The sequence below is a fragment of the Typopeltis vanoorti genome, chromosome 8 (assembly GCF_054136105.1).
Source record: "Typopeltis vanoorti isolate ZY-2024b chromosome 8, IOZ_Tvanoo_1.0, whole genome shotgun sequence".
Classification (NCBI taxonomy): Eukaryota; Metazoa; Arthropoda; class Arachnida; order Uropygi; family Thelyphonidae; genus Typopeltis; species Typopeltis vanoorti.
This window is the reverse complement of record NC_143556.1, coordinates 28,872,662-28,890,072: the sequence shown is the minus strand read 5'-3', so window position 1 is coordinate 28,890,072 and position 17,411 is coordinate 28,872,662. Positions and strand designations below refer to the sequence as shown.

The 17,411-nt window shown below is 37.1% G+C and overlaps 1 pseudogene across 1 annotated transcript; it reads right to left on the bottom strand.

The window, feature by feature from the left end:
- Nucleotides 1-1,391: 1,391 nt before the first annotated feature.
- LOC150103883 (innexin shaking-B pseudogene) lies at nt 1,392-8,849 on the bottom strand (annotated as a pseudogene). Its single transcript, XR_016548663.1, has 2 exons — nt 8,399-8,849; nt 1,392-4,292 (listed from the first exon to the last, which is right to left on the bottom strand). The product of XR_016548663.1 is annotated as an innexin shaking-B pseudogene (transcript).
- Nucleotides 8,850-17,411: the final 8,562 nt, after the last annotated feature.

Sequence of the window (17,411 nt, the reverse complement as noted above, 5' to 3'; positions counted from 1 at the left end):
AAAGGTGAGATAACCAGACTCATACGAGGATAGAGAATTTTTCGTCTCTCAAAACAAGCAAACTAGCTCCCCCCTAAATAAACATATCTACAGCGAAAAAGAAAAAAATACTCGCCCTTAGTGAGTGCATTAGATTGCCTAAAACCAGTCATCAGTGGACTAAACCCAACTTTGAATGGATGAGAATTTAATAGTTGTCGCTATCATTTATTTCCTATTTATTCTTACTTCATCTACGATAAACAAATGCCAGCATTAATCAAAATGCAATTAGAAAAACAGGAATGTTAATGATTTTAAGATAATTACTTATCTTAAAAGCAGATTTTTCTGATTCTCCTAACACTCCGAACACTGCAAGTGCATCCAGTCTTTCTCGCTGATTAGTATTTTAATTTCTGAACTAAAATCTATAACCCAACTAGTAAACTGCTTTGTCTCTCTTCTGGTTCTCCATCACTGATTTATCATGAAAAACGCCATCTCTACATCTCTGTAGATATTTTTGGCTTTCATCTTACCATAGAAAAGCATTGATCATCATTGCTGTCCACATGTGGCAGTTTAATAATTTTATATATTAGGGGAAAAAAAGGAGGCAGTAAAATCGACACTGCATATCATTTCCAATATGCTACCATCAGTATGTTTTCCTATTTCTATTCTTGACACGAAACGGAGATGACTTGACACAGTTCAGCGTCACTTCACATGTGACATTCATAATGTATGGAAATTTCAGCAATTATTGAGCCAGCCAAAGGAAACGACAATACCGACACAGAAACCTGTTATTTCTACTGTAGTTAGAAAACCATTCAACATTTGCTTCTGGGATGTTATTACAGTTTCAAGGCTATATATATATATATATATATATATATATATATATATATATATGTAATGCAGTGTGCTTTAATACATATTACGATTTTTTAACGTCTATACTGAAAGACAATTAAAGCGAACAAGGGTGAAAATACAATATATCCACACGATACTTAAAACCAAGGCCATCAATTTGTTAATGCAACACTTGATTTCCTATTTAAAAAATAAATAAATATATTTTTCTATAAAAAATAATAAGTTATGAAATTATTTCTTATTTCTGTTTAAAAAAATAAATAAAAATAAAAGTAATAAAAAATAAATAAAAATAAAAGTAATAAAAAATAAATAAAAATAAAAGTAATAAAAAATAAATAAAAATAAAAGTAATAAAAAATAAATAAAAATAAAAATAATCCAGTAAAATGGCAATGAAATAACTACACCTTTTTTTAAATCTCTTATACAAAAACATAAGTAAGGATAAGTTGTCTTGGTCTCGTTTATTAAGGACAGTCTGCTGGTAAGATGATGATGATAATCAATAATAATAATAAAGACCAAAAACATTTTTATTCTTAGAGTAATATATACAACTTTCAGTTTCAAATGCAGGAAAATTTCTACAACACCACTAAATAAACTGCCAAAATAGCAACAGATCTATAGAATATAATCGATTATATGTGCGGCTTTCATGGTCGTATTCAGGCACTTCTTTTGAAATTATAGACTCTTAAATCAAATCCTACTTAAACTGATCTTCGGTAACAGAGCTACAATAATAATAAAAACTACACTGAATTCAGTCGTGCGATCAAGAGAACTACTGGAAGGCTTTTCCATGTATATGATGGAATTTCAGAATGTCTCTGGATATCAAAATTACATACTGGCTTTGTGTACTTATCACAGGTGTGCACAATGCATTGTATATTCTCTCTATTAAAATCACATCTCTAAGAATACATCGTATTTCCCTGAGTTTCCGTATGGTAAAACAAGGCACTGGTGTAATCTTCAGATTACTCCTACATGATCTCTTTAAAAAGATTTGAATTTGTGGATCATTCCAACATAAAGCTATTTTATTATTTTATCGATCAATATGTAAATCCATACGAATAAGAAATCCATTGAAAAAGAGCTTGTGGAACAGACGAACCCTTTTTATACAACTAACTGTTCTTGGCTCATTACTAACTTTGTCTTCCCATAGACATTAGTCATGTAAGCAGATCAGTTCATAGATCGCTAAGCACTCTTCGTTCTATTCTTTCCTTTGTTCCTATTGATTTCATTTTCATTATCTGTTTTGATAAGTATGTTAAATTTCTTCTTTATTTTGGTATTTCGTGGTTTCTTTAGATTTTGATCATCGGATTGATTTGCTTTTTTGTTATTTAAATGAAATTTCTAAACATACCTAGTTCAGTGCTTTACTAGGGTCTTTAATATATAAAGGTCAAAAGCCTTGTGAAATAAATGGAACAGCGTTTTTATATTGTTGACTATTGTATTATATTATATTTAATTATTTATCATCAGAACTGACACGAGATGCACTCTCTTGAATTTCTTTTGTCGAATATTGTATTGCTGATAATGATTCTGCTTTCGTATCTGTTTTGTTCCACTTCTTACCGTACTAAAATTGCATTCCTTCATTTCTTTTGGCTTCGTTATTTACTAGTTTTATTCAGCTGGCGTTACACAGTCTTGATGTTCAATTCTTTTATGTGTTTTGAATTAATCCCACTGACCATGCTTTTTTGTTATTAGTCAACTGGGATGAGGTTGAGAGCTCTCATTGGAGAAAACAATAGTATCATCACATTCTTTACTGAATAACTGACCTCAATCAGTAAATTACCAATGGACACTTTTAATCTTCAATTTCAAATAATAATAATAAAGGCAGAAGCGGAAGGATTATGTAAAGTATAAGTATCATACGATTTTACAATACTCAACAGCTTGGTATTGCGCCAACAAACAGAGTTTTTTCTCCCCTTCAAGCAAAGCGACTGTAATAGATTTGCTCATAGTATGATCCCCCCCCATACATCTGTATTTCTCCTTCTCTAGATCAACTACACCTATCTTTATATCGTAACATAACTACTGGCATATTTTAATATTTGTAACATCTTGATTATGACAAGGCAAAAAAATCACCGAAACACAAAGCTCCGCAAGCGTTGTTAACAAAGTGGATGAGCAACATTACCGAGGTATAGGAAGAACAATCATATGACGGCGCTATCTCCCTCACTCTGGCGTCTCACTTTCTTCGCAAGTTCTGTGACGATATCCCTAAAAAACATGGAGTCCAGATTATTTCCTAACATGTACAACAGGAACCAGTCGCCTATGTTAGTATGTCGGACAATCACGTTGACATGGTCCCTTAAAGCGAGGCGACATCTGGCGTGAAGAAACGGAGCTCGGGATCGAGGCACTAAAATTAACACAATACGGAGAAGAATGACACAGGAAGTGATGGTAGTGAGAAATATAAACCAGAACCAAAGGAACAGGTAGATCTTTTCGTTAAGTATGTTGAGAGGTAGGAGGCAAAAGACATCGTAGCGTTCAATGTCACCGGAAGAACCGTATTTGTAGAATGTGCACTTTGTCATCCTTGGGAAGATGTACATCATTGGATCTTCACGATCCTCCTGATCTAGCTCGGCAAATTGGATGACTTTGATTCCGTACGTGAGGAACTCTCCATCGAAGAATCGATTCATCAGATACATCTGTCCAACCACGTTCACGAGACACAAGAACTCGCAGAAGTAGTACTTCAACACGTATACCCGGTGGCGGCGAAGATTCCTCATTAGGTAGTCCATCAGTGTCTTCTTTTTAGTTTTCATTTCCTCCTCTGACACCACAGGAGTGTGCATCCCCAAGCTGATCACGCCCATTTTCCCTCCTTCCCAAGTCTTCCATATATAATGAGGAATGTAGAACATTACGGCTTGCAGAAAAAGTACGAAACACACCCATTGGTAATAGGAGTAATACTTCCTGTCCTCATTGGCGGAGTTACTAATTCCGGGATAAGGCACGTCCACACCCACGATTTTTCTGAAGGAGGATGGAATCGTGAAAGTGGAATGAATCCAACAATACATCTCGATTAGTTCCACAGGAACTTTCTCTACCTTTGTGCAAGCAATTGGATCCCCGACATACTGTCGAGCAGCAATGGCTATACTGAAAGCCGCTAAAACAACACAAGTGATGAGCCAGTGGAGGCGGAAGACAGAGTTGTCAATGGTTATCGTCCTCCGTTTGAAGAGTCGCCGAAGACTTCCAAAGACATCCAGCATTCTTGACAGTTAGACATCAGTATCCTGGCTCATACAGTAAACTTGCAAAGCGACGACTTGGATCCGTAGGACGAGCTTCACAGGAACTGGAGACCGATTCGGACCACTGAAGACAGTTTCCTACATAAGTAGATGAAAAATTTAAACAAAGGGGGATTTCAAGAATTAACACTGAATTGAAATACTAAATATCTTAGTGTTAGTAAAGTAGCAAGCGGTTGCTAGAGCAATCACACGTACATTAACTGTAGCTTGTAACTAAATAAATTACGCCATCTAAGCCAATAGTGTACCTTTCAGATCGTGGATAGTTGAGTATGGATTCTAGCAATCTGAAGAGCCTTTTAGACCTTCTAAATGAAACAGGATTGTCGATCTATGACCTATGTCGTCAAAATTCAGAAATATTTATAAGTATAACCAAACAGATGTGGAAAATGTGAACACAAAAACCTAAACTTTTGAAAACGTAGAGATCATTCAACTACCTTGCAGCAAATGCACAATTAGAGTTGACAAAAAGAACAAAAATGCTAAACTTCGCATAGAATACAACTAATGTGTAAGATTGCAAAGGAAAGTTGATTCGAAAGTGCTTGAGATATAGAAAAAACACATGAAAAGTTTTATTACCAGATGTCTGATGGAATAATTATGATTCGATTCGGTTCGCTGAATGGATTATTCAATTCCGGCCGAAAAGTTATGATCTTGAATCCCACTGTGAGCATGGTTGTTTGTAAAAGCCGGTGTAGATGATCTATGACTACATTGGACAGCAAAAGTAAAACTCCTAAAATATATCATTTCTTTTTCTTTCAAATATTTACGTTGATATGATTTCTGGTCAATAGCTAATTAAGTTTCAAAATTTTAGTACAAAAATCTGTTTCACATATTTCCAATCTACATTCCTTTGATGTGCTGGAAACTTGACGCAGAGGAGAACTACTCATTTAGGGATGAGTTCAGAGCCACATTTGATGGGAGCGTCCTTCATACTCTACCGTTCTCTGTTTTCTCGAGAAAGTTCTGCCGTCGTTTGTTGCATTGTCGTGTGATAGAATATTCAAACTTTTCTCTATTTGAAATGAAGACATCAGTGAAGGAATGAAAAGTAATATCGTGAGTTGACCATTCTATTCTGCGATACAGCATGCCGAAGAAGAATACGCATCACATCATATACACGTAATCAATATCGCGTGTACACTTTTGTTGATTCTTTCAGAAGTCTCTTCTGTGGTGAAGATCGCTGACAGCGTTGTCATTCGGTGATATGACCTTTTAGTTCTAGTTTTCAAGGCTCAGTACTTTTTAAATATATCTCTTTGCTTCGGGGACAGTTCTATAACAGTTGAAAATTGAATACCTACATTTCAGAAATATTTTTCTGCACAGTAACATAATTTCAAGAAAATAGTACGACTGGATAATCTTTGGGTAATGACAAAGGTCATAGATTTCCTAAACAATCGATTCTTATTCGTTATAAAATGCTTCAACACCGTCGGCAGTTAGTGCAATATTTTATTTTCTATGCAATATATTTCAAAAGGATGCCATCCTATTAAAAGAACACCTCTTCACCGTGAGATACAATTCTAGAGCTTCATTTGATTGGATGTTTGGCAGTAAATGAATTGCCATCTCATTCTATAGCCATTAATTCAGACCGAATACTGCGCAATGAATTCTTCATCAGCGTTTTTTCTTTACATACAGTTTAGCCTAAACTGAATAATGCCAAATTCACTTTTATTACTAAAACAGTCCTTTTATCATTATTCATTTTATCATATGTGGTCATGGTGATAGGTTCTTTTATTTAAAGTCTGACATTAAAAGTACATTAGACAGGATATTGCGTCTAGATAATACTTCTTGAATAAAAAAGAAGCGAAATTTTGCATAAAATTAGCATTATAAGAAATACAAAAACTTCGTAAAGATGAAGGGTCATCGCCACTGTATTTGACATTATCTTTTCGGTTGCCATTAATACAAAACGAAAAATAGGATAAATTTCCGAAATATAACATAAATTATATGGATGCTATTAACATGCAACCTAGAATTTGGTTGTGATAGAACATATACAGCAAAGAAGCTGAATGAATCAAGGTAGTCTTTTGTGTAGAAGAAATTAAGGTCTTTGACCAGGCGCCTTTTAAAGATCTGAAGCCGGTGATCATTAGTAGCTTAAGTGCTTGATGGGTGGAGAGGGGGGGGTGAGACGTGAAAAATTTCTTTTCGGAAAAACTATTTCAATTAGGAAAACCCGAACAATTTCTAAGTTCTAAACACACTCCACTTTTTCATTTAATAGCTGTATTCACAGAATTTTGTTACGTGATCTTTCCCCATACACAGAAACTTAGATCTCATTAAAGATGAACGGCCGAGTAGATATCTGTCCGATTTACACGCAATCACGCACATCTTCCGGCATTGCGGACCAACCCGACACGTGCGAATCCTCCTATGTTAGAAAGAAGGATGCTGCGACTTGTGATGTAACAGGATATTCAACTATATAGGCCAGTCTATGGTAAAAAAAAAAAAAAAAAACCTGTGTGCGCACCTGTTTAGGTACAAACTGTCTGCTACGCATAAAGGCATGCCAGTTGGTAGAGATGGAAATGACACGTGACAGGAAATTTCAGTTCTTGACAAACCGTATAGCCCATTTCAACTTCAACACTTAATCCTTAGGGATTTCGGATCAGCGAGCAGCTTACCCTGTTGGCGAGGTTACAAGTGCATTGCAGTCACCTATATACAAGTGGTTTTACCGTAGACACAAACATGTCTACACTTCGTACACTTTCCGGTCTAAATGCTCTTCTAACGAGGTTATTAAGGCTTTACAGTTACCTTCCTATTGATATAGACATGAAGGAGAAATATTATGGCAATAAAATGCAGACAGAACAACTCGAGTTCTTCCTGCTTTAAAAAAATAAAAAGTAAAAGTTCTTATAGATTTCTTATTAAATATTCCCAGGAGGACCTTCTGTACATCGTTTAGACCTCAACACTTTTTTTTTAATTGCTAACTTTTAAAAGCATCTTAGTATAGATTTGTGACTTCACTATTTGAACAACCCTTGCTTACAGCCAAAGTGCTTTACAAGCATGTGTGTGTGTGATGGTCGTCTCTGACCTTGCACTTAAAGGAGCTCTCTATTATAGATGGACAGACTTAATGGACTTGCTCTTGTTTCAACTCTTTTTTTTTTTTTTAGTTACTCGTATTATTTCTTGGCAGACTGAATAGTTTTTCTCATCATTGTCTTAATGCTTAACATTTCTTCAACGTAAAACTGATTTCACTTTGAGAAGTTTCCACTTTTCTAGGTTCGCTGATTGTACAACTGAAATCGCCCTGTTGGCACTTTGTTGCAATTGTGAAAAGGCTAAACTCTGAAGGTTAGAAATTAACGATAAATTTACTGTACTTTGTATGAATACTACAGCAAAACTGATAGCAATTCATAACCTATTTACATTAACATTTATGTAAAAAAATTTAAAACACAGAAGACAATACTTTTAAAACATCAACAAAGAAATGCATCGAAGATGACGAAATCAACAAAGAAATGCATCAAAGATGACGAAATCAACAATTAAACAAATGTGAAATGTAAAACAGAAAACAAACCAATGCTGTAAATAAAGTACAAAATTCAAACCATAATAATATGGTCTAGGAATCATATTATATTTCACTACTCACGCAATTAGAGCTAAAATTTCCCGTTAGGCTGTAACTTTGGTAAAACCCAGAAGTACAGGACACAACAAAGGTTTCTATACAATAATTACAACTGCTTGGGGGCAATGAAAAGAAATCATTAAAATCGACTTACTATCAAGCGTAAGAAATACGTCATTGGCTCACTGGTTAGGAGTAGATGAACACAAAATTATCCGCTCTTTCCATACATTTCGCCATTTTTAAAAGACATTTGCTACACAATCACATGACACACGCTGTGCGCACTTTTCCAAAAACATGTCTAGCAGGTGGCTTACAGTTACGTAGCGATGTAGCTGAGGACTGTTGGGGTAGAAAGGAATAGAGATGAGGGAAGCGAATTACTATTGTTACAAGGGAAGACTGACGGGAGATACACTCATTCCAGTCATATTAAAACAGCCAAGTAAGCACACAATATTTAGAAGGGTTAATATTTAAGAATAATAAGATATTGTCTTACCTGTAGTGTTCCCAGCTATGCGTTGAAGCGAGAAAAATCCGTTGTTTAAGAAGTACTGCAATGTTGGTGCCTTCATGTCTTCGTACACAATGAACGGGAGATCATTTAAACTACGAGTGAAACTATAGCACCTGCATACATGTCAATAACAGCATATGAGTCATCAACCCTCGCTTCCAAGGTAGAGTGCACATGAAATATTAGACAACAGGGCATTTTTCTGTACTCGTTAGGAATCCTTTCGTACGGAGGTTAAGTTGGCAAATGTACAAGCCATTGATTTCGCAACATTTTTAATGCAGAGCTGTTTCACTGTCAGAGCGTGACTCATCAGGAGCTGAGATCACGTGATCAATAGCGAATTAACTATTTGCGTGTCTTGGTCAATGACGCGTCATATTGGCGCAAATTTTTTCCGTATAATAACCATTTTACACTTTCATTGTTCATTCTCGACCCCCCCCCCACACACACAGAAAATGAAATCGAAACCTCTAGAAGTTTGGTTCCCGAAACAAGCAGTTTCATTCAATCGGAGTATTTTTGTTTTTTAAAAGAGGAAATCATCAATTTCCGGATGTTCACTGCGTCTCTAATGATTGGTGGAAGCTCCGGAAGCTTTTTGTTTCGTATGTTCCTAATATAAACCGTACTGTCTGTTTCATTGCTAGCACTAAAAAGTCCTTCACCATGAAACCAAATTAGTCTCATAAATGAGGTAATTTGCGAAATTAATTAAAATAATTTATTTAAGATATTTATTATAAATATTTTGTAACAATTATATTCTATCAGAAATATAAAAATAAATTTAAATATTTTCTGATTTTTAGAGTATATTTAAAATTCAATAATACACCATTATTTTAGTCGTATATAAAAATATAAGAAAACACGGACAAATGTATCACTGGAGATGGTACTGCCCTGTATATATCATTTCTCTTCTATAATGTTGGATAGCTCTCTGGTATGTCTTAGTAGAGATCCACCAGGCATATAAAAACATATATGACTTAACTTCAATTTTGTGGGCTAAAAATCAGCCCAGAACCACTAAGAAAAAGAACATCATCAGGACGGTGCCTAAAGTATGGTCATGCCCAGAGATTATGGAAAGCAGAATACAAGTGCTTAAAATGCGGGGAGAGCCACCCGACATATACATGCACCAAGCCAAAATACAGCTCTCATAAATGCATAAAAATAAAAGCACTCCAGTTTCCCTACAGATCATCGCTTGGAACGCGAACAGACTTAGAAACAAGATTCTGGAACTCCAAGAATTCGAAGTGAGATACAACCCAGACATCATCCTAATAAACGAATCCCACTTAAGACTAGCAAATAATCCCAAAGTTAGAGGATACCTCCTCCACAGAATAAACTAGATAGGAGGTGGCACCGCCATTTTCATAAAAAACCACATCGATCACCACCCTGTAACCAGCCCCTCAACCAAAAATCTATAGCTCACAGGAATAGTAGTACCCACTACCTCAGCTGGGAAACTAGCACTTTATGCAGCTTACAACCCTCCATCAAAGAATCTACTACATTCAGATCTAGATGACGTCCTGGGCAATAAAGATCAAGTCATCATTGCCGGTGACTAAACGCGAAACACCCGGCATGGAACAGTAAAACCACCAACAGAAACTGCTACACACTCTTCAGTTACTCCAGTTCAAATTATGCAGTGGTGGCAGGCCCTGCAGAACCAACACATCATAGTACTTATGGCACAGCCGACATACTTGACATTGCTATATTACAAAATATTAAGTATAGCCTAGACTCTTTAAACGAGCTGACATCCGATCACAACCCAATCCTGCTCCAGCTGGGAAAGCAAGAACAACTGCTGCCTCCTCCTCCCCACTCCTTCATCTCATGGAAAAAACTAACAGAAGTACTATCAGAACACACTGGACCTGTCCCTCACATCAGATCCATAAAAGGAGATTGAAAATGCTGTCAGAAGCTTGACCCAGCGGATCAACTCAGCCATAAAGGTAGTCACCTCTATCAAAGCCACTCTTAAGCTAAACTGACTACCCGAAGACATCGTAGATTTAATTAGGGACAAAAACAAAGCAAGGAAAAGGTACCGCAACACTCGTGCACCTCATGACAAAAAGATCCTCAATAAATTGAACAATGAAGTTAGAGAAGCACTTAAAGCTCACAGGAACGAAACATCGAAAGCCAAACTAGCCTCTGTATCACCTGACGAACACTCCATCCGGAACATATTAAGAAGTCTCAGAAACAAAAACAAATCTCTTCCCCCACTCAAGTCAGACATGAGACTAGTACACACGGATGCAGGAAAAGCTGAAGAAATAGCAAAGAACCTAGAAAAACAGTGTAGCCCTACATACGCCAACTTGGACATCAAGCATGTTTATAAAATCCACCTCCATGTCAGACATGCACTGAAAGTCACCGATCCCTGCAACAACATACCTCCAAACACCTCACCAGCGGAAATCTATGAAGTTCTAAAGAAGCTAAAGAATAAAAAAGCCCCTGGCCCAGATGGCATATCAAATCAAATAGAATAATTAAACTGCTGCTCTGAAGAGCTGTCGTACATCTCACCACCATAATCAACGCCATGTTCCGATTTAACTATTTACTCAGCTATTGGAAAGTCACAGATGTGGTCTCAGTGCATAAACCAGGTAAAGATCCACACCTGCCTGAAAGCTATCGACCTATCAGCATTATCTCAAACTTAGGCAAAATTGCCGAAAAAATCATCCTCTCTAAACTCCAAGCCTCAGTAAATGAGTTAAATATCTTTCCTAAGGAAAAATTTGGCTTTAGACAACATCACAGTACTACTCAACAAATTCATAGGATAATTGAGTACATCACCACAGGCTACAATTGGCACCAGCACACTGGAGCAGTCTTCCTTGACATAGTGAAAGCTTTTGACAAGATATGGCACTTGGGATTACTACACAAACTCATTTCAGCAGGCATACCATCAAGAATCGTCCACCTAATTAAATCTTACTTCCAGGACAGACACATACAAGTCAAAATAAACGGTACAGTTTCCAGTCAGCGACGGTCTCTGCGGGAGTTCCCCAAGGTTCCCTACTGGCACCGATCTTATTCTCGATATATATGGCAGACATCCCACACAACCCAATGTCATCCATCTTAGCACTTTATGCGGATTACACAGCAGTACTTGCCAGTACGACCACATCTTGTCACTAAAAAATTGCAAGAAAACCTACTAAAACTAGAACAATGGTTCTCCAAATGGAGATTACAAGTGAATCCCCAAAAGAGTGTAGCGATACTTTTCACCAGAAGATTGGCAACTCCCAAGGGGGACCTTTATCTATTCAACACCAAAATCCTCTAGCAAACAGAAACAAAATATCTTGGGGTAATTCTAGACAAAAGATTAACGTTCAACCCACATCAAAGCCTTATGCGCGAAATCATCTAAAACTATCGCACAACTTTACCCTCTAATAAATAGAAAAAGCAAACTAAATTCGGGAATCAAAATACTCCTCTACCTGCTGACGATCCTCCCCATAGTGACATATGCATCTCCAGCCTGGAGCCACACATCCAACACCAACATCCTCAGGCTATAGAGAGTGCAAAATAGGTGTTTTACGCATGATATTGGATGCACCGTAGTTTGTAAGGAACGTCCAACTGCATAGAGATACAAACATCCTTTATATCTATTCCTTCCTACACACTACAGCGGAAAAATTCTTCTCAAAGATCTCTACACATCCCAACTATCTAGTTAAACAGGCAGCAAACTATGATGCAACTGACCTCTTCAAATACAAGAGGCCAAAAGCCATCCTGAATACTTGCAACAATGACTAATTTCCGTGTCCCCCCCCCCCCCCAGGGCGAGCTCACAGCTCATAAATCTTTCCTTCAATTCATCCTCCCTATCAGACAACGGGGAATAAAAGCATCTTGCTTCACCCTTCTGGCCAATGATGTTATGTTATGTTATGTATTCTCTGGTATCTCCCGTATCGTTCTCCGTTCTTATTAGCTGTTAGACTAAGAGCAAAGTGTAGTATCTGTTCTTTGCATCATTAACAAATAATAGAAGGTTACTTGTTAGCTCTTCCAGAAATGTAGGTCTTCCAGAAATTGTTAACATATGGATTGAACGATTCGCAGCCAACGTGCAAGGAACCATGCAACCACTGTGGAGACCTATAGCACAGGAAATACCAGTGCCCGAAGGTCAACTCTACTGTAACATCATTTAAGGAATTCCCTCCCCTACCTACCAAAGATCCCACCGAAACGGAAGGAACAAGAGACGAAGAAAAAGGAATAGAAGAGAAAGGAGAAGACAAAGAAATAGAAAAGGAAGAAACAAGAGACGAAGAAAAAGAAAACACCCCCAACGCCGAGGGCCAAGAAAAGAAACAATGCAAATATCGACCCAAAAGAAAAGGAAATTAAAGAAGATGAAGAAATCACCATCATGGAAATAGGACATTTAATAATGGAAAACGCAAGACCACCCAGAAACTTAAACTAGCGCTAGAAGACAGAGGGGAACATCAATGAACAGTTGGGTCCTAATGGCTTAGGTCTGGTTAGATCATTTGGACATTACATTCCAGAGACCAAATATGCGACTTTTTGAAGCCATATTAGGTCTCCAAAAAGCAAGGTAGTTTCGCGGTGGTAAAAATCATCTATATCCACAGTAGGATTCGAATCCAAAGCTTGTATGTTTCAGAGAGGAGACTTTAAACACTCAGCCTGACTGTACTACTCTTTTTGTCTCAAAAGTTGGCACTTATGAATATATTCGCTCTGGATATTTCATGTCAGAGAGTTTCAAAATTAATCTTCTCTGATGAAAATTATTTTTATTTCATTCCATTAATCACTTTTACTCTCTGTCGCTCTTATAGTTTCATGAGTTGTTCTAAAGCTTTGTATTTCCTTGCTTTAAATCTCCATTTACGACAGTTTATCTTTCTTTTTTTGGAACAGTAGAATACTTGTATTCGGAAAACGCTGATACCAACTTGCCTCACTTTTTTAACAGCTAATTCAGTAGGTATTTTCCTAATTCAGTAGATAAATGTGTTAGCATCTCTACTACAAACGATCTCTCACAACTTGTACAAATACGTGGGTGGTCTGAAACGTTGTCGGTCTCAACCATAAATGGCAACACTATCGGCAAGATTTTTTTTTCTAAGTTGGTAGATCTGTCATAAGCATCGATGTGAAATTGCATGTCATTCTATGAAGTAATTTTTTTATACAGCTGTCGGAAGCCAAAGTGTTGTCTGTATCCCTTGAAATGGATAAAATTGAGTATCGTGCGGTTATAAAATTCTTTGTAAAAGAAGGTTTAACGCCAAAAGAAATTCAGAAGTTAATAAAAGTTTATGGACACTCCTCTCCTTCATTTTCGACAATTACGAAATGGGTTACTGAGTTTAAACGTGACCGTACCAGCTTTGAAGAAGATTCACGTAAAGGACTTCCAAAAAATGTAACAACACCAGAAATCATTGGTCAGTGCACGATATGGTATTGGATGACCGGCGAGTCAAAGTGGGTGAAATTGCTGAGACTATAGGCTCAAAAGAATGTGCAGGATATATTTTGTATGAAGAATTGCATATGAAAAAGCTTTGCGCAAGATGGGTGCCGCGCTTGCTCACAGCAGATCAAACATGAACTCGCATGAAAATCTCTGAACAGTGCTTGGAGCGTTTTAACAAGAATAAAACTGATTTTGTGCGCCGATATTTATTACTATGGATGAGACTTGGATTCAACAGTACGCACCAGAATCCAAACAGCAGTCAAAACAGTGGACAGAAGCTGTTTGTTCAGTGTCAAAGAAGACAAGGTCATGGCATCGGTGTTTTGGGATGATAAAGGCATTTTGTTTATTAATTATCTTGAAAAGGGTAAAACAATAACCGGGGAATATTATTCCGATATTTTAACCAGAGTAGACGGAAAACTTCTTGAGAAAAGATCCGATTTGCAGAAGAAAAAAATCATTTTTCATCAGGACAATGCACGTGCCCACAAAGGTATTTTGGCAATGGGAAAATTAAGGGATCTGCACTATGAATTGTTGGAACATCCACCCTATTCCTCAGATTTGGCTCCCTCTGACTTCTATCTCTTCACAAATCTAAAAATCTTCCTCGCTGGTCAGTGTTTTTCTTCGAATCAAGAGGTGATTGCAGCTATAGTGCGGTATTTTGCAGATCTCACTGAGAACCACTCCAGGGACGGGATAATGGTGCTGGAGCATCGCTGGAATAAATGTATTAGTCTTAAGGGAGATGATGTTGAAAAATAAAAATTATTTTGAAATTGTAAATTCGTTTTTTCATTGTTAGGCCGAGAACTTTTTCAGACCACCCACGTACTTACCAAAATACTAAACAATCAAGACCATGGGTGACAGACGAATAACAAGTAGTTAATAGGTAGATACGTATTCTGTTGAATTACGTAAAACTAAAAAGAGTGTTTGTTTTTTTCCTTTTTTATTCATTCGTGATTTTAACTTAAACTTTATCCTTATTCAGTATCTCTGAAATAGTTCACAGCAGCAGTATTTATCTAGCTTTTGTGGTTTACCAAACAACCATCTGTGAAACGATAGTTGTTAGGTAAACTGTGGACGATGGTGTGAATGCCCTATTGTAGTGAACTTAAACTGTGTCAGCCAATAACATAAAAGCGAACAACGAAATGACTAATAAGTAAAGAAAATAACTGCATTAAAAGAAACATTGCTTCACATATAGTGTGCCCACATTGGAACCCCCCCCCCTTTAATTTCAACATGTTACTACTACTACTTAAGTGTATGGACCATCGTGTCGCAATCACCGAGTTTCTGTAAAAAAAAAAAAAAATATGAATGAAATCAGTAGAGTTTCTGGAATGTTTGAACAACCCAAACCTTACATATTTCTGCATTTCGATTTTTTTACCGTTTTTTGAAACTAGGGAGATCCAATGTGGATACCGTGTGTATTTCGTTAAGTCAAGTTTCTACCATTTTCGTGGTTGGTAGTGTTTCTCTGGTACGTGTGTGTGTGTTTAGCGAAGTGTGGAATGCCTTGGACTTTACTTCCTTAACCTTGGGATTTTACTGAAAAAAAAAAGGTAATAACTTGTGCTATAAATTATTATTTTTCATTTCTTTTGCTAACTTTCCTTCCTGTGACTACAACAACAACAACATGCATAGTAAGAAACAAGGGGAAGGTGTGTATATATATATATATATATGGTGAAAATGCAATAAATACATTTAAAGATAAAATATATATTTATTAGATGATATACAGAGCTCTTTCTTCACTTAGATTAATTCCATTTATTATATAAAAAAATATCACTTTATCATCACGCTGTAGTCAAATAGAGAGAAACTGCAACTCTTTCCATTTTCCAGGCCACCTGCAGGATGTGCACACCTGTCGCGATTATAGGTCACAGTTCATGAGACAAGACGGAAACAATGCATCACCGAAAAATGCGCTAATCTGTAAGCCAGCTGACTCTTACAGCAGCGTGCTACTTTTAATTTTTATAACTAACTGCAGTTTTCTGTTGGTTCAATGCTTCGAGGTGTGACGTCATTGTCATGGGAATAGTAACGTCATCGATGGACAATAAAAGAAGATTTGTTTGTGCCCTAGCGGCGAAATTTTACAACTCAGAACCAGAATTGTGCTTTTCTTTAGTATATTTACAGTTGAGATATACTAAGCAGGAAGAGCATACAAAGAGAAGTTGACCTGGAGTGTCGTTAGAGTGGAATCGTGATCTGTATTTTCCAGAAGACCGATAATCCTCTAGTTGTTTTAAACTGCTTTGTCTTATCGACGATTACAGTATTTCCGTACAATAAGTGTTAAATAGAATGACTGCATCATATTTCTTCGATTTACTCGCAGATGCAACTAGACAGCATGAAAAAAGACGTTATCTTTAGTTAATCTTTAACGAACGCAAGGTAGATTTTTCCCCACTTTATAAAATTCGACCGAAGAACTTACACAAATTAAAATAATAATGCTAGTTAGAGTTAGGAACACAAGATGATGACAGTTAGATTCAGTGTCACGCACTCAGTTAGTGGTGAGGACTACTCCTTGTACATTATTTATAGAGAACTTGTTTTCATAGCTGAATTTGATAGGACAAGGATAGTAGTCGGAACCATGCCCCTGGTCTTCTGTCTCCCAGGTGTGGGTAGCATCCAGGAAGCTACACTGATTTCTAACAGATAAACGTAGTCATTCACTGGCAAACGTTTTGTATGGGCAGGGTTTCTTTTCATCATATATAGGATTGAAAAATTCGGGATCAATTTTTCTGACCGAACTGCACGTGATTTTAACCATTTCTCCTCCCCCTACCCCATGGCAGATAGACACATTTTTGATTTATATTACAACTAGAAATGGGGAGAGAATAGTCCTTCTTACTGTCAATCCAACACTTTCGCTAGTTTGACGGTTCAAAACAGAAGTCTATTAGTTTCAAAGCGTATCTTTTCTAGTTAAAGGAAATGCGAACAACGTTTTCCCTTGATGGTGCCCGACCTTCAACGCCAATTACGCTAGTGCCACCTTCCACATTGGAGAGTTGCATTTAATTTTTCCCTCTTAATTCAGGTTCAAGTAAGATCGATCACGATCGTAGTGTGAGGGTTTGGGACCAGTGAAACTTCCCAAACAGTGCATTGTCTTGTCGCCATTACAACAACAGTTCGGGTCCCCCCCATTCCCCTCTCTTTCTCTGTATGTGTGTGTGTGTGCGGGCGCGCACGCACGCACGCACACACACACACGCACGCACGCACACACACACGCGCGCGCGCGCGCACACACACACACACACACAAAGAGAGAGAGAGAGAGAGAGAGAGAGATACTATACTGTACTATACATCTAATAGCTTCATCATTCCAGAGTACATCCCTCGATAGTT